Genomic DNA, 26,753 nt, shown 5'->3' with positions numbered 1-26,753 from the left:
AGCGTCCGATTACCCCCTTGATTGTCGTAAAATATAAAATTGGTGGTGGATTTGGGGATGAATGAATTAGTACACCTGCCACTCACATAGGCTTTTTATTCTCATGATCCTCAGATGCAGGTCACGTCCTCCAAGTCCTATCTCCGTGGTGCATACAGAGCATGCGCTGCTCTGTATGAGGCCGCATGCACACTGCCGTGTTTCACAGCCGTGTGCGGGCCGTGGAACCGCGGCCTGGATCCCTCCTGAGAGCAGGAGCGCACGGCGTCACTGGTTGCTATGACGCCGTGCGCTCCCTGCTGCCGGCACAGTACAGTAATACACTGGTATAGATCATACCAGTGTATTACTGTATTGCGGCGGCAGCATGGAGCGCACGGCGTCATAGCAACCAGTGACGCCGTGCGCTCCTGCTCTCAGGAGGGATCCAGGCCGCGGTTCCACGGCCCGCACACGGCTGTGAAACACGGCAGTGTGCATGGGGCCTGAGACTGTTACCAAAGAAATAAGTATTGCGCATGCGCGGCAACCTGCGCGTTCAGGACTGCAATGAGCGGCCGGCTGGGTGGAAATAAAGTATCTTCTGCGCAAGCGCGGCCCCTGGATTCGGGAGAGAAGTGGTGGCCGTATCTAATGGTTACCTTCATACAACAATGGGGTAGGAGAGAAAGGATTTTGTCAAAAAGGGTGGGAATTAGATAAAGCAACAGAATTATAAAAATGATCCATGGCACCTAAGTAAAAGCTTACACTGTGATCAGTGAGATGGGAATACCCCTTTAAGCAGTAATGGTATGGTTACAGATAAAACAGGTCAAACTACCTTTACTATCCAAAACTGACTTCGGAAGATGTTTAAAAGCTGGAGGATGTGAGTTGCTATTTCTGTGCTTTTGGAGGGTACATATCTGTGACCTAGCATGACCTGTAATTAATACTCTGTCACACATTTACTAGTCACACATGGCAATTAGTGACACGACTAAGTTACCAAAGTATTAGTCACTGAAATAAAATATTCCAAATACTCCCACCTACACCTACGTAGCAGAGCTCAGCAGAAAATGAAATCTCACCTGGGGTCAAACTGGTGTAAAGTAGAACTGGCTTAGTGGCCCATAGCAACCAATCAGATTCCACCTTTCATTTTCCAAATGGACTGTCAAAAGTGAAAGGTGGAATCTGATTGGTTGCTATGGGCAACTAAGGCAGTTCTACTTTACACCAATTTGATAATCGACCCCAAATGTTTTTTGATCTAAGCGAGTCTCGTAGAACTCTCAATACAGATAAACTTTCTGAGCCTCTTTGCCTGTCCACTACACAGTATGATTCCTCATTCACATGTCCGTGATGAAACCTGTGATAAGATGTCCGTGAAGGATCCGTGTTTGGACCGTGCGTCCGTTTTTTGCTCTCAGTGTTTCACGGACACTGTAGAGCTCAAAATAAATTTTCATTGGATCTCCTTCTATTGGGCTGTGAAACACGGATGGCATCTGTGTTTCCCACAGACCTATAGACCATAATGGGCCTGATGGATCTGTAAAAACGGACAAAATAGAGACATACATTTCTTATGAAATAATTATTCTGGAGCCTTTTTATATAATTATATATTTATATTGCGTGACGGATTAGGTCCGGATGGGTTCAGGGTGCATTCGGTGAAACTCGCACCATTTTGCAAGCAAGTTTAGTCAGCTTTGTCTGCGATTGCGCTCAGTTGTTCAGTTTTTCGCAGAACTGATGCGTTAAAAAAAAGGCTTATGTACACAGACCCATTGAAGTGAATGGGTCAGGATTCAGTGCGGTGATATGCGTTCATGTCACGCATTGAACCCGCTCGGAAAACTTGCTCGTGTGAAAGAGGCCTTACTTTGTAATGTCCCTCTGTTATTGCTCCTAGAAATATATAACTTAATTGACAGATGGATGTTACCAGACTGGAAGGGGGGGGCATGCCATTCTGACACTGTCCAATCAATGCTAACAGCCTTAAGCCTCATTCACACATCAGTGTTTCACGGACGTGTGCTGTAAGTGTTCTCCACGGACAGCACACATCCCCATTCAATTTAGGCCTCTTTCACACTGGCGTGTGCGGCGTGGTCGTGCTGCTGCCTGAAGAATGCGGGCCGCAATGCATGAGCACAGTCTGTGGGGCAGCCGCAGCGGATCGCGGACCCATTCACTTGGATGGGTCCGCGATCCAGCGGTTGCGCAAAAAGATAGGACATGTTCTATCTTTTTGCGGAACGGAAGTACGGAACGAAACCCCACGGAAGCACTCCGTGGTTCCGTTCCGCATCTCCGGATTTGCGGACCCATCGAAGTGAATGTGTCCGCATCTGTGATGCGGAATGCCCACGGAATGGCGCCCATGTATATCGGATCCGCAAATGCGGTCCGCAATACGGCAGCGGGGCGCACATGCCAGTGTGAAAGAGGCCTTAATGTGTGTATTGAGACATCAGTGTTTTAGCACAGTCCGTGGATTTGTATTTTTAGCATGGATGCATGCTCTATTTTGTTTGTGTTAACGGATCCATCACGCCCATTGTAGTCTATGGGTCCGTGAAAACTATGCATGCCATCCGTGTTGCATCCGTGTTTCACGGATCATTAAGAAGAGATGCTTTGAAAATGATTTTTCAGCTGTTTAGTGTCAGTGAAACAAAGATGCAACATGGATAGCAAAAAATGGACACACGGACCCAACACGGATCCTTCACGGACAGCTTCACGGATGCATCACTGACCACCTGCTTACTATTTTTATAAAGCAAGTTGTTACGGACACGACAATATAAAATATTTTTTTGGTTGTTTGTTTCAGTTTTACATAATAAAGCGTTTTGGAAAAAAATTATTTCTTAGTGTCTCCATATTCTGAAAGCCATAGTTTATTTTTTATTTTTTGGGTGACTGTTTTATGTAGGGGCTCATTTTTTTCAGTATGAGATGATGGTTTGATTGGTACTATTTTAGGGTGCATACAGGGAGTGCAGAATTATTAGGCAAATGAGTATTTTGACCACATCATCCTCTTTATGCATGTTGTCTTACTCCAAGCTGTATAGGCTCGAAAGCCTACTACCAATTAAGCATATTAGGTGATGTGCATCTCTGTTATGAGAAGGGGTGTGGTCTAATGACATCAACACCCTATATCAGGTGTGCATAATTATTAGGCAAAATTCCTTTCCTTTGGCAAAATGGGTCAAAAGAAGGACTTGACAGGCTCAGAAAAGTCTAAAATAGTGAGATATCTTGCAGAGGGATGCAGCACTCTTAAAATTGCAAAGCTTCTGAAGCGTGATCATCGAACAATCAAGCGTTTCATTCAAAATAGTCAACAGGGTCGCAAGAAGCGTGTGGAAAAACCAAGGCGCAAAATAACTTTCCATGAACTAAGAAAAGCTTGCCACTTGCCACCAGTTTGGCCATATTTCAGAGCTGCAACATCACTGGAGTGCCCAAAAGCACAAGGTGTGCAATACTCAGAGACATGGCCAAGGTAAGAAAGGCTGAAAGACGACCACCACTGAACAAGACACACAAGCTGAAACGTCAAGACTGGGCCAAGAAATATCTGAAGACTGATTTTTCTAAGGTTTTATGGACTGATGAAATGAGAGTGAGTCTTGATGGGCCAGATGGATGGGCCCGTGGCTGGATTGGTAAAGGGCAGAGAGCTCCAGTCCGACTCAGACGCCAGCAAGGTGGAGGTGGAGTACTGGTTTGGGCTGGTATCATCAAAGATGAGCTTGTAGGGCCTTTTCGGGTTGAGGATGGAGTCAAGCTCAACTCCCAGTCCTACTGCAGTTTCTGGAAGACACCTTCTTCAAGCAGTGGTACAGGAAGAAGTCTGCATCCTTCAAGAAAAACATGATTTTCATGCAGGACAATGCTCCATCACACGCGTCCAAGTACTCCACAGCGTGGCTGGCAAGAAAGGGTATAAAAGAAGAAAATCTAATGACATGGCCTCCTTGTTCACCTGATCTGAACCCCATTGAGAACCTGTGGTCCATCATCAAATGTGAGATTTACAAGGAGGGAAAACAGTACACCTCTCTGAACAGTGTCTGGGAGGCTGTGGTTGCTGCTGCACGCAATGTTGATGGTGAACAGATCAAAACACTGACAGAATCCATGGATGGCAGGCTTTTGAGTGTCCTTGCAAAGAAAGGTGGCTATATTGGTCACTGATTTGTTTTTGTTTTGTTTTTGAATGTCAGAAATGTATATTGGTTTCACTGGTAAAAATAAATAATTTAAATGGGTATATATTTGTTTTTTGTTAAGTTGCCTAATAATTATGCACAGTAATAGTCACCTGCACACACAGATATCCCCCTAAAATAGCTAAAACTAAAAACAAACTAAAAACTACTTCCAAAAATATTCAGCTTTGATATTAATGAGTTTTTTGGGTTCATTGAGAACATGGTTGTTGTTCAATAATAAAATTAATCCTCAAAAATACAACTTGCCTAATAATTCTGCACTCCCTGTACTGCTCAGAATTTCGGAGATGGGCAGCTGATACTGGTTGGAATGATGCTGCACTCCGAAGTCAATTTTGCCATGGTCTTTCAGAGGGATTGAAAGATGCATTTGCCTTTCATGAGAGGCCTATCTCCTTGGACTGTGCTATGTCTCAGGCCGTTCGTATTGACAGGCGTCTTAGAGAGAGAGGAGAGATCTCTCCTTCCTGTCATACTCAGTCCCAGGACAGTGCAGCGGTCTCATTCTATGCGCAGGGGTCTCAGTCGCTGTCAGCCCCTTCTGAGCAGGAGCCCATGCAGCTGGGGTTGATTACCTCTGACAATAGAAGATTCAGCCCGCATGGGAAGGTTTGTTTTTGTTGTGGAGGTATAAATCATTTGACAAATGTTTGTCTCTCTAGGAGATTCAGGCAGTTTTCTGGGAGTAATAAAGAAACAAAAAGGAAAAAAATCTTTTAAAAATGTTCCATCTGTTACTATTGGCAGGGTTGAGGCGGAAATTGAAGGTTTTCCGTTTGCTTGTAGTTCCCGTTTTGTCCTGCCTGCCAGGGTGGCGATAGAGAGCAAGAACATTTTTTGTGAGATTTTTGTAGATAGTGGAGCAGCTGTCAATCTCATTGATAATCATTTAGCGATAACTCATGGTTTCCAGGTGTGCACTTTGGGAAAGGATATTCCTGTTTTTGCTATTGATTCCACTCCACTTTCTCAGAAATCATTAAAGGGCATAGTTCACAATATTCGTTTAATTGTGAGTGATGCTCATGTTGAGGATGTGTCATGTTTCGTCCTTAGCGGATTACCTACTTCTCTTGTGTTGGGGCTACCCTGGCTCACTAAACATAACCCCACCATTGATTGGCAAGCGAGGCAAATAAATGGTTGGAGTGACTTTTGCAGAGAGAATTGCCTCACGACATCTGTTTCTGAGGTTTCTACTAAGACTGTACCATCTTTTCTCTCAGAATTTTCGGATATCTTCTCTGAGAGTGGAGTTCAGGATTTGCCCCCGCACAGGGAGTACGATTGCCCTATTAATCTCATCCCAGGCGCCAAGCTGCCTAAATCTCGTTTATACAACCTCTCCCAACCTGAAAGGGTCACCATGCGTGCTTATATCTCTGAGAGTCTGAGAAAAGGACACATACGACCCTCGAAGTCACCTGTTGCCGCTGGTTTTTTCTTGGTTAAGAAAAAAGATGGTTCTTTAAGACCTTGTCTGGATTTCAGGGAGCTGAACAGTATCACTATTCGTGACTCTTATCCGCTTTCTCTGATCCCGGACCTGTTTAACCAGATTGTTGGGGCTAAAGTATTTTCCAAGTTAGATCTAAGAGGGGCATACAACCTGGTCAGGGTCAGAGAAGGAGACGAATGGAAGACGGCCTTCAATACCCCTGAGGGCCATTTTGAGAATTTGGTTATGCCTTTTGGTTTGATGAATGCCCCAGCCGTTTTTCAGCATTTTGTGAACAGCATTTTTTATCATTTAATGGGAAAATTTGTATTAGTGTATTTGGATGACATTTAGATTTTTTCTCCTGATTTCAAAACTCATAAGGAACACTTACGTCAGGTCTTGCTCATCCTGTGGGAGAATAAATTATACGCGAAACTGGAAAAATGTGTGTTTGCCGTTCCAGAAATTCAATTTCTGGGGTTCCTTCTCTCCGCTTCTGGTTTTCGCATGGACCCCGAGAAGGTCCGCGCTGTGCTTGAGTGGGAGCTTCCTGAAAATCAGAAGGCGCTGATGCGTTTTTTGGGCTTTGCAATTATTACAGGAAGTTTATTTTGAATTATTCCTCTGTTGTTAAACCACTCACTGATATGACCAGAAAGGGGGTAGATTTTTCTTCCTGGTCGGTAGAGGCGCGTAAGGCCTTTTCTAATATCAAGGAGAGTTTTGCTTTTCCGCCCTGGGGTTAAGAATGTGAAGGCAGATGCCCTGTCACGTTGTTTTCCGGGAGGTGGGAATTTTGAAGACCCGGGTCCCATTTTGGCTGAAGGTGTGGTGGTCTCTGCTCTTTTTCCTGAATTGGAGGCAGAGGTGCAGGCAGCCCAGTCAGAGGCTCCTGATCTTTGTCCTCCTGGGAGGTTGTTTGTGCCTCTCGCTTTAAGACACAAGATTTTTAAGGAACACCACGATACGGTCCTTGCTGGGCACCCGGGGGCAAGAGCCACAGTGGATCTCATCGCTCGGAGATTCTGGTGGCCTGCGCTTCGTAAGTCGGTTGAGGGTTTTGTGGCAGCCTGCGAGACTTGCGCTCGTGCCAAAGTCCCTCATTCACGGCCATCAGGTCCTCTCCTTCCCTTACCCATTCCTTCCCATCCTTGGACACATCTGTCCATGGACTTCATAACGGACCTGCCTCGTTCCTCGGGGAAGACTGTGATTCTGGTGGTGGTGGACCGTTTTAGCAAAATGGTGCATTTCATCCCTTTTCCTGGTTTGCCCAATGCTAAGACGCTGGCGCAGGCATTTATTGATCACATTGTCAAATTGCATGGTATTCCTTCAGACATAGTCTCTGATAGGGGCACGCAGTTTGTTTCCAGATTCTGGAAGGCTTTCTGTTCTCGCTTGGGGGTTCGGTTGTCATTCTCTTCTGCTTTCCACCCGCAGTCGAATGGCCAGACAGAGCGCGTCAATCAGAATCTGGAGACATATCTGCGCTGTTTTGTGGCGGAGAATCAGGAGGATTGGTGTTCTTTTTTGTCCCTTGCTGAGTTTGCTTTAAATAACCGTCGTCAGGAGTCCTCTGAAGTCACAATTTTTTAGGTTTCATCCGCAGTTTGGGACTTTCTCGGGAGAGGGGTCTTCTGGTTTACCTGATGAGGACAGATTCTCCTCGTCTTTGTCTTCTATTTGGCAAAAGATTCAGGATAATCTAAAGAGCATGACTGAGAGATATAAGTGTGTGGCAGATAAGAGACATGTGCCTGGTCCGGACCTGAATGTTGGTGATCTGGTGTGGTTGTCTACCAAGAATATCAAATTGAAGGTTCCCTCCTGGAAGTTGGGTCCTAGGTTTATTGTGCCTTACAAAATCCTGTCTGTCATCAATCCTGTTGCCTACCGTCTTGATCTTCCTCAGACTTGGAAGATCCATAATGTTTTTCATAAGTCCTTATTGAAACCTTATGTTCAACCCATTGTACCCTCGCCTTTGCCTTCTCCTCCGATTATGGTTGATGGGAATCTTGAATTTCAGGTCTCTAGGATTGTGGATTCTCGTCTTGTCCGCGGTTCTCTCCAGTACCTCGTTTATTGGGAGGGTTATGGTCCTGAGGAGAGGATGTGGGTCCCAGTGACGGACATTAAGGCCACTCGTCTCATCAGGGCTTTCCATAGGTCCCATCCTGAGAAGGTGGGCTCTGAGTGTCCGGAGTCCACTCGTAGAGGGAGGGGTACTGTCACAACCAGACAGCTGAGAAGCTCTGACAGAAGCCTTTCAGAACCTCCTCCTTGAGTTTTCTTTGTTTTGAATTTCAGTTCCTCATCTCGTTAGCCTCTCTCAGCTGTCATGTAGTTGGACTGATTGCATCCCTTTAAATTCCTCCCCATAATGCATTAGTGTGCGGCTTCCTGGAGTGTGTGTGCATGCTGATCCTATCTTCCAGCCTTCTACAAGATAAGTGCTGTACATTTATTTGTGATTTTCTGTTTGCTGGATCCCAGGTGACCCTGACTCCTTCAGTGTCTAGTGTAGGGAGCCGGTGGTCGTGTCCCCTCACTATTGTAGGGTGTTCAGGTGGTATATAGTCGAGGTACGTGGATATGCGATCATCCACCATTGGGATTTTCGCATAGGCTGAGCAGACAGGGAGAGAGCCAGGTCTGATGCAGGGGTCTCCCTTTTGTTCCTTAGTTTTGGATCCAGTGAGTCATATATTCATTTTGCATTGTCTTGTTTCCTGTACACCTTCCGTGACAGCGATTCAGTGCAGGGCAAGGAAGAGCATCGGAGCATGAAATGCTCCGATGCTCATGTCAGAGGGGCTGAGTGGGGGAATAAGGGGATATGTCAGGGTTCAGCTCTGAACCCGGACAACCCCTTTAAAAAGGCAACTGCTGGAAATAATTGCCTGTGATTGTTGTTCTTGCATCTTTCACATTTGTTACTACTACTGTGGATTGCTGGTTAACAGACTTTGACTTTCATGACCTGATTCTAATTTCGTCTCATGATTTTGCTAAAGACATTTACTCCTGGTATTGACGTATTGACACGGACGTTCCCGCGACAGTTGGCAGGAGATCGGTGAGACTGGCAACATGTGGTTTGATTTGACATGTTTTCCGTTTGGATCAAATTACATCTGTGTTGTTTCTGGTGCTTGCCACACCTTTCCCCAGGTGTGGCTATTAGGGTCATTTAACCTTCTTTATTTACTGTATATTTGCTTCTGCCACAATGCTGTGCAGTTTATAGCTTCTGTTTGGACGTTTGGATAGATTGTGGTTGGATCTCGACTAAGTTCCTGGTGCTTCCATTGCTCCTTTGAAGTTAAGTATTTCCTTTCCCTTTTGTATTTTGTTTAGGTTCTGTGTGTTGGATTTCCATATTGTTTGCATTAGGCCTGAAGGAGACTCCTGTTCGTCCTTTCTTTTGGAGGAGCAGGTATTCTCGTCCCTGCCATTAGTACCAGGGTCCTATAGGGCTAGATAGGACTCTAGGTTTTCCTGAATATGAACTCACCTACCTTTGGGGTCTGTTCATACTGGCAGTCAGTCAGGATTTTGGTTAGAGTTTTCACTAGGAGGTGTCCATCTTTAGTGATGGGGAAACACCGGCCAAGACGATTCGTGAACGCGCGTTCGCGGCTGGCCCCATTCACTTTAATGGCAGGCGAACCTGAAAAACCTTCAGGTCATATTTGCAGCCAGCAACCACTTACTAGAAGTACACAAATAGTCCAACAACACGGACAGTGATATACCAGAGGGGGATCATTGGCAAAAATTCCCACAAAAAATATGTATTTTAAATCAGGGGCCATTCCTGTGTATGAACTCACCTACCCTTTGGCATCTGTTCATACTGGTACTCAGTCAGGATTTTGGTTAGGGTTTTCACTAGGAGGTGTCCATTTTCCTTCCCTAGTTCTCCGGCCTGATTCCCTGTTCCTCCCTTCCCTCCTATGCTCGGTGTGGTGTTTCCCTCCCACACCGAAGCGTGACACACGGTTTGGTACTGAACTCTCTGTTTATTTCTGGTGTTGCTTTCTGACCTAATTAGTCTCTCTCCCCCTTCTTTCCTACTTAGGCCCTGTGCATTTAGTCAGAATAGGGACTGCTGCCAAGTTGAGTGCCGTTATCTAGGGCAGATCATCGTTAGGGACGTTGGTGTGGGGGAAATTCAGGGCTGCATTGTTCCCTACCTATCATTACACTGTCCATGCACCACCTTTTCATCAGAATTTACAGGGTTTGCCTTATGTTTATGCCAGTTATGCTGAGGTCTTTGAAAAGAAGGAGACCGAGACACTGTCGCCTCATCATCCTTACTATTATCCTATTGACCTGATTCCTGAAGGTTCTGCTCCACAGCTGTGTCTACCTACTGTTCTTGCCAGAGGCTCAAAAAATGTCAAAGTACATTCAAGAAAACCTGTTGAGAAGTTTGATCTGAAAATCCTCTTCACTGGAAGGAGACTTTTTTTGTTAAGAATAGGTCTCTCCATCACTTCATTGATTACTGCAGCCTAAATAAAAATACCATAAAAAACTAATATCCTTTGCTGGTAATTCCTGAGTTTTTTGACAGGCTCAGCAGGGTCATCATTTTTACAAAGCTGGACCTTCCAGGAACATACAACTTGATCTGCATAACGGAGGGCGACGAGTGGAAAACCACATTTAATAGAGATGTAGGAGTTTATTTCTGCTTGTATAACTTGTGCTCAAAACAAGATCCCAAGACAAAGATCTACAGGACTCCTCTTTCCTTATCAGTACCCAAATTTCTGTGGCAGCATTTTGCCATGGGCCTCATTACCGATTTGCCCTCTTCCTCAAACTGAACAGTCATCCGGGTGGTAGCTGAATGGTTCTCGTAAATGGCCCACTTCGTGCCCCTGCCTGGTCTCCATCTGCTAGTCAACTGGTGAAAATATTTCTGGGAGACATATTTCAGCTCCATTGCATTACCTCTAAACATCATGCCTGACCACGGTGTGCAGTTCATGTCCAAGTTGTGGAGCGTGATCTATACAGTCCTGAACATCAAGTTGGACTTATCATTGATCTACAGTCTGCAGAACAATGGGCAAGTAAAACGTATCAATCAAGTCTTGACCACTTACTTATATCATTTCACTTCAGGACATCAGGATGATTAGGCTTTCTTGCTCCCATGGGCAGAATTTTTCTTATAACAACCATTTCAGTCTATCTGGTATGCTCTTTTCTTAATCGGGTTTGCCATCAACTTTGTATTCCCCTTTTACTGTCAGTGTCTTCTGAGGTGGTGGCAGCAGAATTGCACTCAGATCTGGCAGGAGACTAAAGCCTCTCTCTTACAGTCCTCTGTTCGGATGGAGAGATTTGCTGAATGAAGTTGCAGATTCCTACCTCATTTTTCTCCAAAAGACAAGGTATGGCTGTCTTTGAAAAACATAAGACCTGGCTAGGTTTGAAGAAAAATTTGTCTATTCATTGATTAATAAATTTCTGCGCTACATACAACAGTTTTTACGTTATATAGATGATATATTCATTGTTTGGTCTGGCCAATTCAGTGAGTTTGTTGATTACCTTAATATAAAGAGCGATATGAACATGAAGTTCACATATAAATTTGGAAGTCATGAGTTGGAGTTTCTCGATGTCCTGGTGACAGTGGAGAAAAACCAGTTGGTCACCAGGGGTTACAGAAAACCCACGATGACCAACTCACTGTTACGCCATGAGAGCTTCCACCCACAGAGTGTAAAAATAGCTGTACCTTATGGTCAATATAGAAGATTAAGGAGAATCAATGGCCGGGAAGAAGATTTCAAATCCCAAGCCATTGACCTCACTAAACGTTTGTTGAAGAGAGGCTACCCCCTTATGGACCTTCATAAGGCAATGTCAAAAGCTGCCTTTTTCACCCAGGATGCACTGTTAATGGGTAAAAAGAGTCCTAAAAGAGAGATTAGGAACATGAAAGCTCATAGGTTTATGTTCTCATTCAAATATAGTCCTATGGCGGATGCCATCCGTAAAACCATATAACAGAATTGGGACATATTGAGCGGTGACGAATCCTTGAGAGACTTGGCACAGAACAAACCTATTATTGCGTTTAGGCTTAGCCATACCTTGAAAGATAGGTTGGTTAGAAGCAGGTATTTAGAAAAAAGACCAAACACATGGTTGAGGGAATATGTACCTAAAGGCAATCACAAATGTGGAAACTGTTCATTTTGTCGTTAGAACCCCCAGTACAGGGTGGTATGCTTTGGAAGGTTACAACATAGGGTTAACCATTTAATTACTTGTCGAAGTAAGTTTCTAATGTACCTGATATGTGCCCTTGTGGTCACTTCTATATAGGAAAAACCATTAGACTGTTATTTGAGAGGATAAGGGAACATTTTGGATCAGTGACGTCGGGTAGGGGATGTCCACATTTAATCAAGCATGTCAAAGAAATGCATGGAGGTGACCCCAAGGTATTGACATTTTCAGGCCTAGAAATTGTCCCCTTTCTTCCCACAAGGGGGATAGACACACTCAGCTCTTACGTAAAGAAGCCAGTTGGATCATAAAAGCCAGTGCCCTGGGTCCTTTGGGTCTGAATGACCGGAATGACTTAAGTGTCTTTCAATAAAACCTGTTGATTACTGCACCTTAATAAACTATTGTCTTGCATATTTTATATGTATTGTATGTAGCGCTGTCTCTGCGCATGTCTGTGGAGGCGGTGCTTATGTATAAAAGTGCCGTATTTGACGTCACTACGTCAGGGGGACAGAAAAAGCGTAACTCACACGAAACGGCCTTTGCCTTATGGTGCCTGTGTGGCGCACCACGATTTGATTGACTACCCGCATGCCTTTTACCTTGATAAAGTAGAGATTGGATCTTCATGGTGAGTGCCTTCTCGTATCTTCTTACTCTGTGCGGGACTGTTTGTGTTGAGACTGAGCACCACCGAAGTCGATTGTGGGTCCTGGTGTCACCGCTGAGAGGGGGAAGTGTCCTTTTGGAATTTGAGGGGAAGCTGAAGCAGTGCCATCCTGTCTGTTTGTCTTCTTGTGTTGAGCTCTGAAGGTTTGTACGAGGTGAAAAACATCTTGGGCATGAAGATAATTAGAGGTAAAACTTTTTGATTGACCGGAATAGTTTGGGTCCTGAAAGGAGGTTGTGGGAGCCTGCTGAAAATATTAATGCTCCAGTTATGTTAAAAAAATTCCTACAATTTTCAGTACCAAAGAAGAGGGGGTGTAAGGGAGAGGGCACTGTTACTTTAGCAGCCCATGCCCACAATCATCCTGCTCCTCCTGGCAGGCACGGGCACTGATTCACTCCCCCTCCTATGTTTCTCTTTTCACTGAATCTTAATTCAGATTTTTAGTTCTTCTGTGGGTTAAAATGAACATAAGAGGTTACTTTTTTTTGTTTTCTGTTCTTGAATAAATTTTCTGTGTATATTCTATTATTAATAATTATACTATGAGAAATGTACACAGTACACAAAGTAAATTTCATGTGACATGGAATGATTCCTATTTTAACAGTACTTTTTTTTCTCTAAGTTTCCCTCCAATGTTGCATAATAGAAGAAAGTTGCTATTGATTTTCAGACCAGATTTCCCAAACTGTCAAGGAGTGCTGGATGGTAACCATGTGAGGATTATGCCATTACTCGACTCTGGCTCATTGTTACTATGGTGACCTGTGCCTGCAGCCGTCCTACTCCAGGTGGGCATGGGTGATGCATCACATCCTCCTGTTGTGTAGTTCTCTGTCTGCCCTGCTTTTCCCACCTGTAGGGCATGTGCATGCTTCCTGGCTCTTTATGGGTTGGAGTAATGCACCTCAATTCTGCCCCAGCCTATGTCTGGTTACGCTTGTGTATTTAAAAGCACTTTGCCCTGTGGGAGGCTGCTTGAACAATAGGTGTATCTAGCGTGCTAGTTCCTGCAACGGTGCTGTGTTCTATTTGTATGACCATATTGACCCTTTTCTGCGTGCCCTGACCTCAGACCTGTTTCACAGATGTACACAAACTCTGCCTGGCCGGACCTCCATTAGTTTCTGACTAATTAGTTGCATGACCCCTCAGTGCTCCACACCAGTTACTCTGATCTCCGTGGGTCACTCGTTTAACCACTTCAGGAATACTCCAAGAGGTAAAGGCCTGGTGGCTCCCCTGCAGCGAAGTCGAGATCCTTGTATAGGGATTCAAGGGTGAATATTAGGGGACCTCCAGGATAACAACCTTAGGTTGGTTTACACAGTGCTTCCACATCCATTGCTAATTTTTTAATTATTCAGGTGCTTTTAATTTTATCATGATGGTACTGGCAAACAGCAATTATGAGTTTAGAATGGTAGATGTTAGATAAAACAGACATGTGTCTGATAAGAGTGTACTTGAACACACCCAGTTTTTAGAACTCATGCATAACAACAAACTGAATTTACCAACCAATAAAGAGACTATGGAACACCTGAACTTTGTCTTCACTGGAGATGAAGCTTCTCCACTACTTATAAAATAACTCAAACCATTTCACACAGAACTAGAGTAGGTCAAGTAGGGTGGAGATATAGGGAATTCTAGAAAAATATACTAGTGTTGTCCTTTATATACAAACTGACCGGCCACAGTACCTCTCACCTGTACTACATAACTGGCCCCTTCTGTCTCTAAACAGCGTAGCAGTTTCACTAAATTCAGCTGTCTCATATTTATTTTAAATAATAAGAATAAAAGTTAAATCTTATATTAAAGGGGTATTCCCATCTTCATGATCAGGTTTCAAATGTTTACACTGATCCCATACTTCATTTTTCTAAATTGCTTCTATTATTTTTAATGCACCCATTTAGCTAAATTGCCTTCCCACCGATCCATTGTTTACACTTGGCAACCCATAGATACGGCCACCGCTCCAGGGCCGCATCTATGTGCCGCGCTTGCGCAGACCGCACTTACTTTTCACCCAGGCAGCCGATCATTCCCACGAGAGCGCGCACGTCTGCTACAGAGCCACGCATGCGCTCCCCATATTTCTTCAGGGGAGAGAATTGAGGAAAATTAGCGGAGGAGCAGGGGCTTTGTGATCTATTGGCAGTTCCCAGCGCAGCCCTGATGTCCTCTGTGAGTGGTGAAGAGATCGGGGGTGCGCTGCTGTTTATAACTATAACTTTGTATCGGGTGAGAGCAGCTGAGCCGGAGAGGCGGGGGAGGGTAGTGCAGAGAGGAGATCCCGGGGAGAGAATCGTGCTGCTGCCGCTGCTGCCACAGTCCAGGATTTTGACCCTGAAACACAGGTGTCAGTGACAAACAATCATGATAATGGGCAGGAGAGGCTGTGAGTAATAGACTGTTTATATTTATGAGGTCTCCGTACAGATAGCGAACTCAGTCAATGCAGCAAGAACCCCCCCCCCCCCATAAGGATTATAAAAGTGCAGTTTAACCCCTTAAAGGGTTTCTACCACCTCATTTGGACCTGCTAGTGTCTGCTCTACCTAACCATGCTATTCTAAGACCTCTGTATTCCGCCCCGCTCATCAGTCAAGCCCGCCCATCTCCTTTAGATTGCCAGCCTCCATCTCATTCATTCGCCGAATTCTTGCGCCTGCGTCTGTATTCAGCGCGGGTGCAGTGACTGTCTGAACGCTCCCTGCGCCGACATCTCCACTGCGCCGATTACGTCCGAGTGCTCAGAGGAACAGACGGCGCAGACGCAGTGGAGATGCCGGCGCAGGGAGCATTCAGACAGTCACTGCGCCTGCGCTGAATACAGATGCACACGGCGCAGGCACGAGAATTCGGCGAATGAATGAGATGGAGGCTGGCAATCTAGAGGAGATGGGCGGGCTTGACGGACGAGCGGGGCGGAATACAGGGTGAGTAGACAGAGCCTCTAGGTGCTGAAAAGACGCCCCCATAGCACCCAGAGGCTCAATTGCATAGCAATAAAAGTAGTTTTTTTTGTGTAACGGCTGCACACAAAGGTCTTAGAATAGCATGGTTAGGTAGAGCAGACATAGGTCCAAATGAGGTGGTAGAAACCCTTTAACCGCCGACACGCCAGTGAAGACTAGAACCAGTAATAATTAATCGGGCCAAACAGTGCGGCTATAGGCTGAACGCTGTGTATAGGGGAGGCCGCAGGATCCTCGCCATGGGATCCAACTACAGATTAGGGGATTGCATTCTAAGCAATTTCCTTGTATAATAAGGGTGGAGGAGTAATAGCAGAGCAGCTGGCAGAGTCGTCCTGCCGGCCATTTACAGAATACAGGCTGCCCTAAACAGCACTCGCTAGACGGTGAAGGGCACAATGATGCCACCCGGTTCTGTGCTGCTATTATTCCTGCGTGTAAAGGGGCCACTCTGATAATAATGTTCTATGAGGCAACTACTCAGAAACAGGTTTTTTTAATTTTTTATTTGGGTTGGGGGGGGAGGCATTTTTATAACTCTTGGTGCGTTTTTTTGAGTCCATGCCATTTTTTTCAAGCCTTTTCCCATAAACTTTCCTACTGGAATAAAATGACTAAAAGAAAAGTATAAAAAAAATGTGAACAAAAACTGCGGCAACAATAAGCTGCTGTTCAGCCACAGTACTAATGGTGAAGGAAATGGACGGAATTAGCAGAGATGTGTATGTGGCGGTTTAGAATCAATGCATGTGAAAGATAGAATCAGATGTAGCAGAGCTGAATGAACTGCTGTTCAGCCACAGTACTAATGGTGAAGGAAATGGACGGAATTAGCAGAGATGTGTATGTGGCGGTTTAGAATCAATGCATGTGAAAGATAGATTCAGATGTAGCAGAGCTGAATGAGCGGCTGTTCAGCCACAGTACTAATGGTGAAGGAAATAGACGGAATTAGCAGAGATGTGTATGTGGCGGTTTAGAATCAATGCTGGTGAAAGAGACACAGATGAAGCAGAGCTGTATATGTCGCAGGTCAGCATCAATGCTGGTGAAAGAGAAACAGATGTAGCAGAGCTGAATATGCGGGTGTTCTGACACAGTGCTGTTTGAAGAGAGAAACAGATGTAGTAGAGCTGAATATGCGGCTGTTCTGACGCAGTGCTGGTTGAATAGAAAAACAGATGTAGCAGAGCTGTATATGTGGCAGGTCAGCATCAATGCTGGTGAAAGAGAAACAGATGTAGTAGAGCTGAATATGCGGCTGTTCTGATACAGTGCTGTTTGAAGAGAGAAACAGATGTAGTAGAGCTGAATATGCGGCTGTTCTGATACAGTGCTGTTTGAAGAGAGAAACAGATGTAGTAGAGCTGAATATGCGGCTGTTCTGATACAGTGCTGTTTGAAGAGAGAAACAGATGTAGCAGAGCTGAATATGCGGCTGTTCTGATACAGTGCTGGTTGAAGAGATAAACAGACAGATGTAGCAGAGCTGTATATGAAGCTTTTCAGACACTGGAGAAGACACATGTAGCTGAGCTGTATATGCATCTATAAAGATACATAGTGTGAGGTTTATACACAACTGGAGCGCAGCTGTAATGGAAACAAATCTGCATCAGTGGTGGTGGGTGGGGGTTGGTCAAGCTTTTGGGCTAATGTATAATATGGAATTATAGTTTTTGATGCACAGAATGGGTTTGTAAAAGATCAGACAGATATTTTATGTGTAAAACTGTGCACTGAGCTCACTTCACATGGCTCTGAGTGACCATTCCCCTGAGACACTGCAGACTGATGAGTCATACTCTTCACATGAACTAGCACGCAGGACTCAGCTCTCAGTGTGATGTCATAAGGAGGCGTGGCCTCCTTCACTCTAGCTGCCTAAGCCCGCCCAGCCTTATCTGCAGAAAAGCAGGAAGTTACCAGCTAGCTGGCAGCAATTGAGAATGAAGTAGCAAGATGGGAATACCCCTTTAAATACACAAAGGCAAACTCAGTTAACAGCATACAGACATTTCACACAGAAGACTAAGCAAGGAAAGGAAAATTTACAACTACCATCTTTCAAGAGTCAGAAGAGTCATTGAAAATACTTTTGAATTCATGGCAAACTGGTTCCATATATTCCACACACCATCTCCAGAAAAAAATTATAAGGTGATCTGGCCTGTTGTGACAATTTTTATGAAGACAAAACACAGTCTCATACACTCCATCTACCCTGTTAAATTAGAGCATTGTGGAGCCAACACTTCACATGGACACTGACAACCAAATACTAACCCATACCGTGTTGCCTTCACAGTCTGCACCACCATTTCAGTGTGTGTCTAACGATTCAATAGGTTTTTATTGAAATTTTTCAGACATTAGATAATAAACCAAACAGACAAATCATAACAGAAAACAAAATGTCCTTGATTGACAGTGGATAGTGGACTGCGAAGGGATACATAGTGCAATGGAGTATGCTGAGATAACAATAAACAAACAAAATGCTAATACCTGTGTATCAGATTAGAGCATTAGTCACAATTTGCATGATTTAATACGGAAGGGCCTTGGCAAAGTGGCTGGATAGCCAAGGTAACCAGTTGTTATGAATAGTGATGGACGAACATCTGCCGGAACGGTTCGCGAACGCGATCAAATGTTTACTAACCGCAAGTTCGCAGCGAGTCCCATTCATTTTAATGGCAGGCGAACCTGAAAAACCTTTAGCTCATATTTGCAGCCAAGAAATAATTACTAGAAGTGCACAAATAGTCCCACAACATGGACAGTGACATACCAGATGTATTATTCAAATTTGCGATCTCCATTCATTATTTTTTTCAATGCAAAATATCGGCAATATAATTTTCGCGTACGCGCATGCGCAAAATCACACCAGTTATTATAATAAATGCACTATATAGAAAGTATATTATTGGTATATAACACCCGCTTCTATCATTTGTTTTTGAGGGGCGACTGGTATATCACACCAGTTATAATAATTTTTTGCAATACCGTTTGTCACTGTGTGTAGCAGAGGGAACGCAGCAAAACCGCAAACAAATGCTGAAGTACCCAAATGCACTATATAGAAAGTATATTATTGGTATATAACACCCCGCTTCTATCAGTTTTTTTTGGGGGCAACTGGTATATCACACCATTTATAATTATTCTTTCTAATTGCGTTTGTCACTCTGTGTAGTTGCATTATCGCTACAGAACTGCTCACCACTGCTGCACAATACAAATCCACTATAATATGCTTTCTATGTTAGAAAGTATATTATAAGTGTATTACACCCCTCTGTACTGCACACCTATCAATAGTACACCTATGCCAGTCCTTAAAAGGACTTTTGTGGACCTTTTTGATAGTGTTTTTGTCCCTAACAGTCTGTCCCTGCTCCACACAGCAACCTTTCCCTACACTGACAAAAGACTGAATGTAAAATGGCGGCCAGATCGTGTCTATTTATAAAGGTAGGGAGTATGTCCATGGGCTGAAACGTCTCAATTGGCTGTCCTGTACCACCTGATTGATGTGTCATGGGTCAAAGTTCTTCACAATGTAAAAAAATATGGCGGACGCGAATATCTGCATATGTTCGCATGTTCGGCGAATCCCGAACGCGCAAAGTTCGCAGCGAACCGACCGCCAGGCGAACCGCAAGGCCATCTGTAGTTATGAACACCTATACTGGATCGTAAGGTGGTGGCAAAGACCAACTCACAGTGCATGTGAGAATTAACCGATTGCACAACCTCAGCGACTGAGGAGTTTTGTGCCATCTTCCATTGACGGGCAATGATGTTGCGAGCTGCACTTAGGATATGAGCCGAACATGACCTAGTAGGGATGTCCGCTAAACCTATGCTCAGTATAGACAGCTCCGGGTTAAGGGTTAAACTCTCTGCTGTGACCTCCTTAATAATATTAGTGATTTTGTTCTAGAAAAGATCTACGGATGGGCATGACCACCACATATGCACACTAACTTAAGGAGAAATAGTTGGGAACCAAATGTACTAACCTGTTGGGGGTCAGGTACCAACGTAGTTGGATTTTCCTTGCCTGCTCTACATTGTTTACACATTTGGAGCACTTAAAGGACCAGTATAGTGCTTTCCTCCACTGAACCATGGGGAATGATTTCCCCAGCTCTTGCTCCCAGGACCTGATCCAGGAACCCCCAATGTACCCTGTCAAATGCTTTTTCGGCGTTAAGAGAGACAAATAGTGTGGGGGCCCTGGACTCGTCAGCCAGCTGAATAATGCGCCTGGTGCTATCCCTGCACTGCCTTCCAGAAACAAACCCCACCTGGTCAATATTCACTAAGGAGGGCAGGAAAGTGTACACGAGTAGCCAAAATTTTAGCAACGAGTTTAAGGTCTACATTCAATAATGATATAGAATGGAAATTTGCAGGATCATCAGGGGATTTACCGGGCTTGGGGAGTGTGAGAACGGTAGCTATCAGCATATCTGGGGGGATGCCTTCCGTGAGGAGAAAGCCATTGTACAGCTTACTTAAATAAGGAAGCAGATGTGACTGGAAAGTTTTATAATAATTAGAAACAAAGCCATCAGGGGCTGGAGCTCTGGCTAATGGGGTAGCTTTGAGGGCTCATAGAATCTCCTTATCAGAGAAAGGCCTGTTCAGAGACGCAAGCTGTCCACTCTTGAGGGAGGGCAAGGCTAGGTTGAGGGGTGGAGGTATCGCTATCTAGATTGTACAGTCGGCATAATATGAGGCAAACACGTTTGCAATCTCCTGCGGGTGGGTGACCACGAAGGCATCATGGCAAAGCTTCTCTATTCTAGACTCTGACACTCTGCATTTAAGACAGAAGTTCGTCTGCATACATCTCAATGCCCATTCATGTTGGTACAGGAGGAGAGATCTCAGGTGTATCCTGTGGTACTGTATCTCTGCTAACACGAAAGAGGAAGGCTGAGTCTTATAAATTGGATTAGCCTCTTCAAGTTTTAATAATGCCTCAGATATCAGAAGTTCTCTGTGTCTTTTGAGACGAGTAGCAGATTGTAACAATATCCCCCTCATGTATGCCTTATGTGCGAGCCACTTGGGTTGGCACAGATACATCTGAAGTAACATTAATACTAAAGAACTCTTGTAGTCAGGCATTCCACTACCCTCTCCTCACTCTTAAAGGTAACCTGTCACCAGTTTTATGGTGTCCTAACTAATGGCTAAATAAATAAGTGACTGATTCGCTTAGCAAAATGCTGTCTCACTTTCTTTAATTTACCCAGTCAATCTGCCAACATCTTGTATTGAAAAGCTCCAGCTGATAATGATGAGTTATGAATATTCATGAGCTCCTGACTCTCCCCGCCCACCTGCTGCTGAATGACAGTTATTTTCCATATGAATCAGCAGCAGGTGGGCAGGGGGGTGGCTATAGCTCTGAATTAAATGTACGCTGGACTGAATGACATCACGCTGGACTCAAATCAGCTCATTAGCATGCGGCATCTTTGTGTGTATATTATGAAGTGACCATCTGTCACACCAGTAAGTGAATACATCTAAGGCACTATTTAGTAGTTAATGATTGTATATAATTAGTTAGATTATAATAAAATATCCACATGACAGGTTCCTTTTAAGTAGGTATGGGTTTATTCTCACTGCCTAAGTGGATGGTTAAAACAAAACAAAAAATCAGGCAGGCCCCATTCACTTTAATGGCAGGCGAACCTGAAAAACCTTCAGGTCATATTTGCAGCCACCAAATACTTACTAGAAGTGCACCCGGAGGGATTCCAGGATGAAGAGCAAGCCTTGAGATGGGGACAACAGATGCCCTATGCTGTGAGTATCATGGTTGCTGATGAGGTTAAAATCCCAGAAGGATGCAAACCATTTCTTCTTCCCATTCAAGTAAAGAAGGGACAAAGACTGAAGAATGCTTTGATCTGTTTGTCTAACCGGATGCAGCAACTCGGCCTGAAGGTAAAGCCCACTCCTATGATAAATATCCATCAGGATCCATTGCATAAGGTAATTCATAATATGGCTCTCCATAGTATATCTCTACAAAAAGACACCATAATTGGTCTGGCTATGGATTCGGAGTATTACACTTTTGGTTTCCAAAATTGTGTCATTGGACTTATTCCTGATGAATACTTGACAGAAGAGCAGGTAGTGGAACAACATTTTTCCTCAACACCTGAGGGGTTATTCAATATTCTCTCTGTTTATCCTGTCAGTTCTGAAGAAGGTACATGCCACATAGAAGAATCATCACTGGTTTTCAACCATGAGATCGATGAGAAGGAGTACGAGTCATTCCAACAAGGAAAGGAGAAGGTACGCAATACTTGAAGCAATTTAACTAGTGAGCTTGAAGAAGCTTAAAAGTTAAGTCAACCTGAAATTTTTCCAGAACTTCAGGAACAGGTGGAAGAGCAAATCACGTTGCAAGAATCCAGAGGGATCCCAATGCACCCCCTGTATATGTTAAACAGTACCGACTTCCGCTGGCAGCTTACGATTCGCTATCGGAAATCGTCAAAAACTTGGAGAAGTGGGGGATCATCCGTCCAGAGCACAGCTCGTTCAACCATCCTATACTTGAGATTCTCAAACCCAATGGTCAATTTCGTCTGTGTTCGGACCTAAGGCAGTTAAACAAACGTGTATACATGTCCGGATGGCCCATGCCAAATATTGACCAGAGTTTGACGCAAATACAGGGATCCAAAATTTTCACTGCTCTTGATTGTCGCAAGGATATTGGACGATTAAAGTGGATGAGAGGGATTCAAAACAAACTGGCCTTTACTTTGGGAAGCAACAATATGCATGGACCCGATTACCTTTCGGGTACATAAATGAGTGTCATGAATCTGCTGTGTTCATGTATAAGGCAATGCCTGATGCCACTGAATGAGGTATTTTATCCTATGTGGATAACATCCTAATCAAAAGCACGACTTTTAAGGAGCATATTGCGGAACTGAGGCATGTACTAACCCAACTGAGAAAAGCTGGTGTGGAACTTTCTTTACAGAAGGCTCAATGGTGTTGTGCCAAGGTTAATTTCCTAAGTCACAAAATTACTGCCGATGGAATCAACCCACAGAAAAAGAAAGTAGAAGCAGTGGCCAATACGAAGTCACCTACAAATTCCAAAGAGTTGAGATCCTTCCTGGGCATGATTAACTATTCACGTAAATTCATAGATTACAAAACCTCTTTTGCAGTTGCTGAAGAAAGGAGTAAAATGGGAATGGAGTGAGCATCACGAGCAAGCTGTGAATGAGCTCAAAGCCAGACTTACCCAGGCCCCATGCCTTGCCTATCCAGAAGGCGGAAAACCTTTTTACATTGAAACAGGCTTCACCGACAAAAGCGTGAGTGCGGTCCTTTTCCAAAAACAGGACAACCTGAACAAGATCATCGCCTATGCAAGTAAGTCCTTGTTACCGGTTGAGGTAAAGTTCAATGACTGTGAAAAAGTATTACTGTCAACTGTGTGGGCTTTGCAATATTTCAGGAGTTTTATCCAGGGGGAAGAGATCATTGTGGAAACTGCACACCAACCCCTGCAAAATTTGCAGAGTGATAGAATCAAGGATGGGAATTTATCAAACAGCAGGATAACCGCCTGGATGATGTCCTTAATGGAATGGCCATTGGAAATCAGGTACAAACAAAATAATAAATATCCTGTTGCTCAAGGATTAGCTGAACTTCACGATTGTTTCAATGCAGGACATAAAGGTGAATCACCAGAAAATAATTTCCTGGAAGAACAATCTGCATCTCCATACAAGTCTTATGAAGAAGAATACTGCAAATCATTACCATGTGTATATGTAGATGGCTGTTTTTACATACCGATATAGGAACTGAACATACATTAGTTGCAGGTATCGGGGTCATGTGGAATAACATTCCCAGACGTGTCCGTCGGATACAAAATTGGTTCCAAAAGTAGCCAGGTCGCGGAGCTTACCACTGTGTATAAAGTCGTACAAATGGCTATCAATTCTGGTCTTAAAGACTTTGTTATAAATCACAGATTCTAATTATATTCGCAGTAGCTTAGTGGAGTACTTACCTGGATGGAAAAGGTCTATTATGGTAAGAAATAACAATAACCTTGTCAAGCATGGTAAAGTGTTTTTTAGGATTGACAAGATGGTTACCACCCACTGTCTCACGATTTACTGGAAAAAAGTAAGAGGTCACTCTAAATATCCAGGTATGGATAATGAGGGTAATGATTTGGCAGATTTCCTCGCCAAACAAGCAGCCATTAATGGAGACGTCTTGGACGTTGATGACCTCATGGGAACTATCCAAGTGGATGCAATGACAAGAAGTCAGGCCCAAAAGCAAACCGAAGCCAATGTGGCACAATTGAGCCAAGATTCCCCTAGTGAGGATCTCATTGCGAGTCAAAAGGGGGATCCAGTCTTTGGTATGTTTTACAAAGACATTGAAGATTTGCAGAATTATGCCATAACTATGGAAGACTGTGCAGAAAAGGAAGAGTTCTGAATTTTGATGAAGGGTAAGTCCCAATTCTCGTTGCAGGATGGATTGCTGGTAAGAACCTCGAAGAATGGTATCTTACAATGGGTGGTACCCACGGCATACCGAGGTTTGATGTTACAACACGCCCATGACGCCCCAACGGCTGGTCATCAAGGTGAGAGGTTAAAGTATTGATTATTACGGGATTACGTTTATTGGCCTTATATGTTGCAAGATGTTTGCACATATTGTCAAGGATGTTTAATATGCCCTCAATTCCAGCCGCAAGCACCCACTCATCAGGCACCGCTAATAAAAAGGGGGATGTCCATGCCATGGTCAGACATCCAAATTGACTTTATTAGGACAGTAACAACTTCATCAAAAGGCAACAGATACATGTTAACCATGACCTGTTTGTTCACAAAATGGGTGGAATGTTTGTCTTGCAAGACATGCAGTTCAAGTGTGTGCGTGTCCCTACTTATTAGCCACGTGTTTTGCTGTTTTGGTCTTCCCCAACGCATTGAGTCTGGCCGCAGAAGTCATTTCACTAGTGAGGTGATGACAAAAATGTGGGAGATGCTGGGGGTAAAGAGAAAGCTACATATAGCTTATTGGCCAGCGTCTAGTGGTGGAGTAGAATGCTACAACCAAACAATTATCAACATTCTAAAGAAATTTGTCAATGAATCCAGTAAGGACTGGGATGTGAAGTTGCCTTTGGTTCTCATGGCCATCAGACCACCCCAAGTGCGGCAACCAAACTTTCTGCCTTTGAAATGATCACAGGCAGGAAGATGGTGTTACCCCAGCATTTACTCTACCGGAAAACAGACCAAAATTTGATAAATGCTTCAACAGCTCATCAATACATGGAGAATCTACGCAAGCACCTTCAGCATGCTTTTGCATTTGCCCAGAAGAATCTGGAGATAGAAGCCATGAGCGCCAAAATGATCTGAAGACTACTCAAAAGGAGTACCAGATTTTCGATCAGGTTTATCTCTATAACTTCGCCCGGGATCAGGTGAAGGAAAGGAAGTTCCTGCTTTCCTGGAAGGGACCCTATGTCGTCATTGACAAATTGTCACCTGTGGTCTACAAGATCAAAAGTGGGGTCGCGCCCTTTGGGGTGATTCTGCCGCATTTAGGCGGGAGACCTCTCCGCTTTTAGGCAGGGCCTTACCAGCTGGCTAGGGATATTGTTCTCCCAGTTACCCACCCTCTCTGCATAAGGAGAGCCAGTGATTGCATTACTGTTTTCTCTTCAGTACACCTGCAGTGAAGACCTACTACTGTGGTTTTCGTGGACCCTTCTACCACAAATACGTCTATCAGTTGTGGCCTAATACATCTCTACAAATTTTCATCAAACCGTGAGTGGTGACTACTTAGTCCAAAATTGTACTACCTATGTTTGTATACCCAGTGTCTATTTTATACATAAGCCTATCTTATATATGCAGTTATCTAACACTTCATTGTGGGACTTATTGTAATTGATATTGATATAAAAGCTAAGTTTTAGAAGGATAATTATTCAGTGATATACAGTTCTATATTCCTACAACATATATTTTCTCATACTGTGATTTTTTCCCACCCGATATGAGTGGTATTTCCTGTAGTTCTCTCTTCTCATCAGTTTAATCCCTGTTACGTCCCCAATCTGGGGTCCATTTATTAAATAGATTTTTCGAACGGGGAGATGGTTAAAAAAACGCTGTCTCCCTCCCCTTTGTTTGAATCCACGCCACGGTCACTGCGTCTGCGCCGTGCAATTTACTGTCATACCCGATATGAGTGCTATTTTCTGTAGTACTATTCTCATCAGTTTAATCCCTGTTACGTCCCATATCAGGGTGGGATTGCCTTTTGTGAAAAAAAATTTAGGCCGGGTACCTTCGACTGCCTTCACAGTGACAGACCAAACTCTGATACACCAAACTGAATTGATTTTAGGAACCGGGAGATGGAAAAAGCAGCTTGGTTGGTCCTCTGACTCCCAAGTTGGGGCACTGCGCGTGCACGGAGCAATGTGCTGTGACACCCTATATGAGTGGTGTCTTAACTAGTACTATTCCTATCAGTTTAATCCCTGTTACGTCCCCTATCCGGGGACGTGTGTCGAATTGATTAACCATTGTCGAATTAACGAACCATTACATCCTGGAATAATTTAGTTCTGAGCTTTGTACTTGATTTGTATTGGAATTAATGGGGATTTTTTAAATTGTCTGCATTATTTCTAATAAACGATTAAGAGACTTTATTATGATTTTTTTATTTTATGCATCAAAAACCCATACAACTTAAAAAAAATTACGTTTTTTCTATGAAAAAACATCCAGCCGTCCCGATTGCTTTTGGCCTGATCATAATGAAGCAACGGCCTTATCATCTGGGGTGTGGCAACATTGCCAACACACTCAGAGGTGATGATCGCTTCATTGTGATACACAAGCCCCTTCACCACAACAAGGTAACGATCACGAAAGGGGAATTGACATTTGTATGTGCCTTTTTTTTTTGTTTTTGCAGCCACAATGCAGAACCAGAGGCCAGAAAAATTAGGCATGTACACATGCCTGAAAAACAATGTTATTGTT

General features: G+C 43.9%; 1 protein-coding gene across 2 annotated transcripts in view; it reads right to left on the bottom strand.

Moving 5' to 3' along the window:
• The window catches only part of PLA2G4C (phospholipase A2 group IVC), a 193,384-nt gene that overhangs the window by 127,378 nt on the left and 39,253 nt on the right, over positions 1–26,753 (bottom strand). The gene's annotated exons all lie outside the window — the stretch shown is intronic.

Source organism: Bufo gargarizans, chromosome 1, assembly GCF_014858855.1.
Source record: "Bufo gargarizans isolate SCDJY-AF-19 chromosome 1, ASM1485885v1, whole genome shotgun sequence".
Lineage (NCBI taxonomy): Eukaryota > Metazoa > Chordata > Amphibia > Anura > Bufonidae > Bufo > Bufo gargarizans.
The sequence above is the reverse complement of the archived record's forward strand: the minus strand, read 5'-3'. Positions and strand labels throughout refer to the sequence as shown.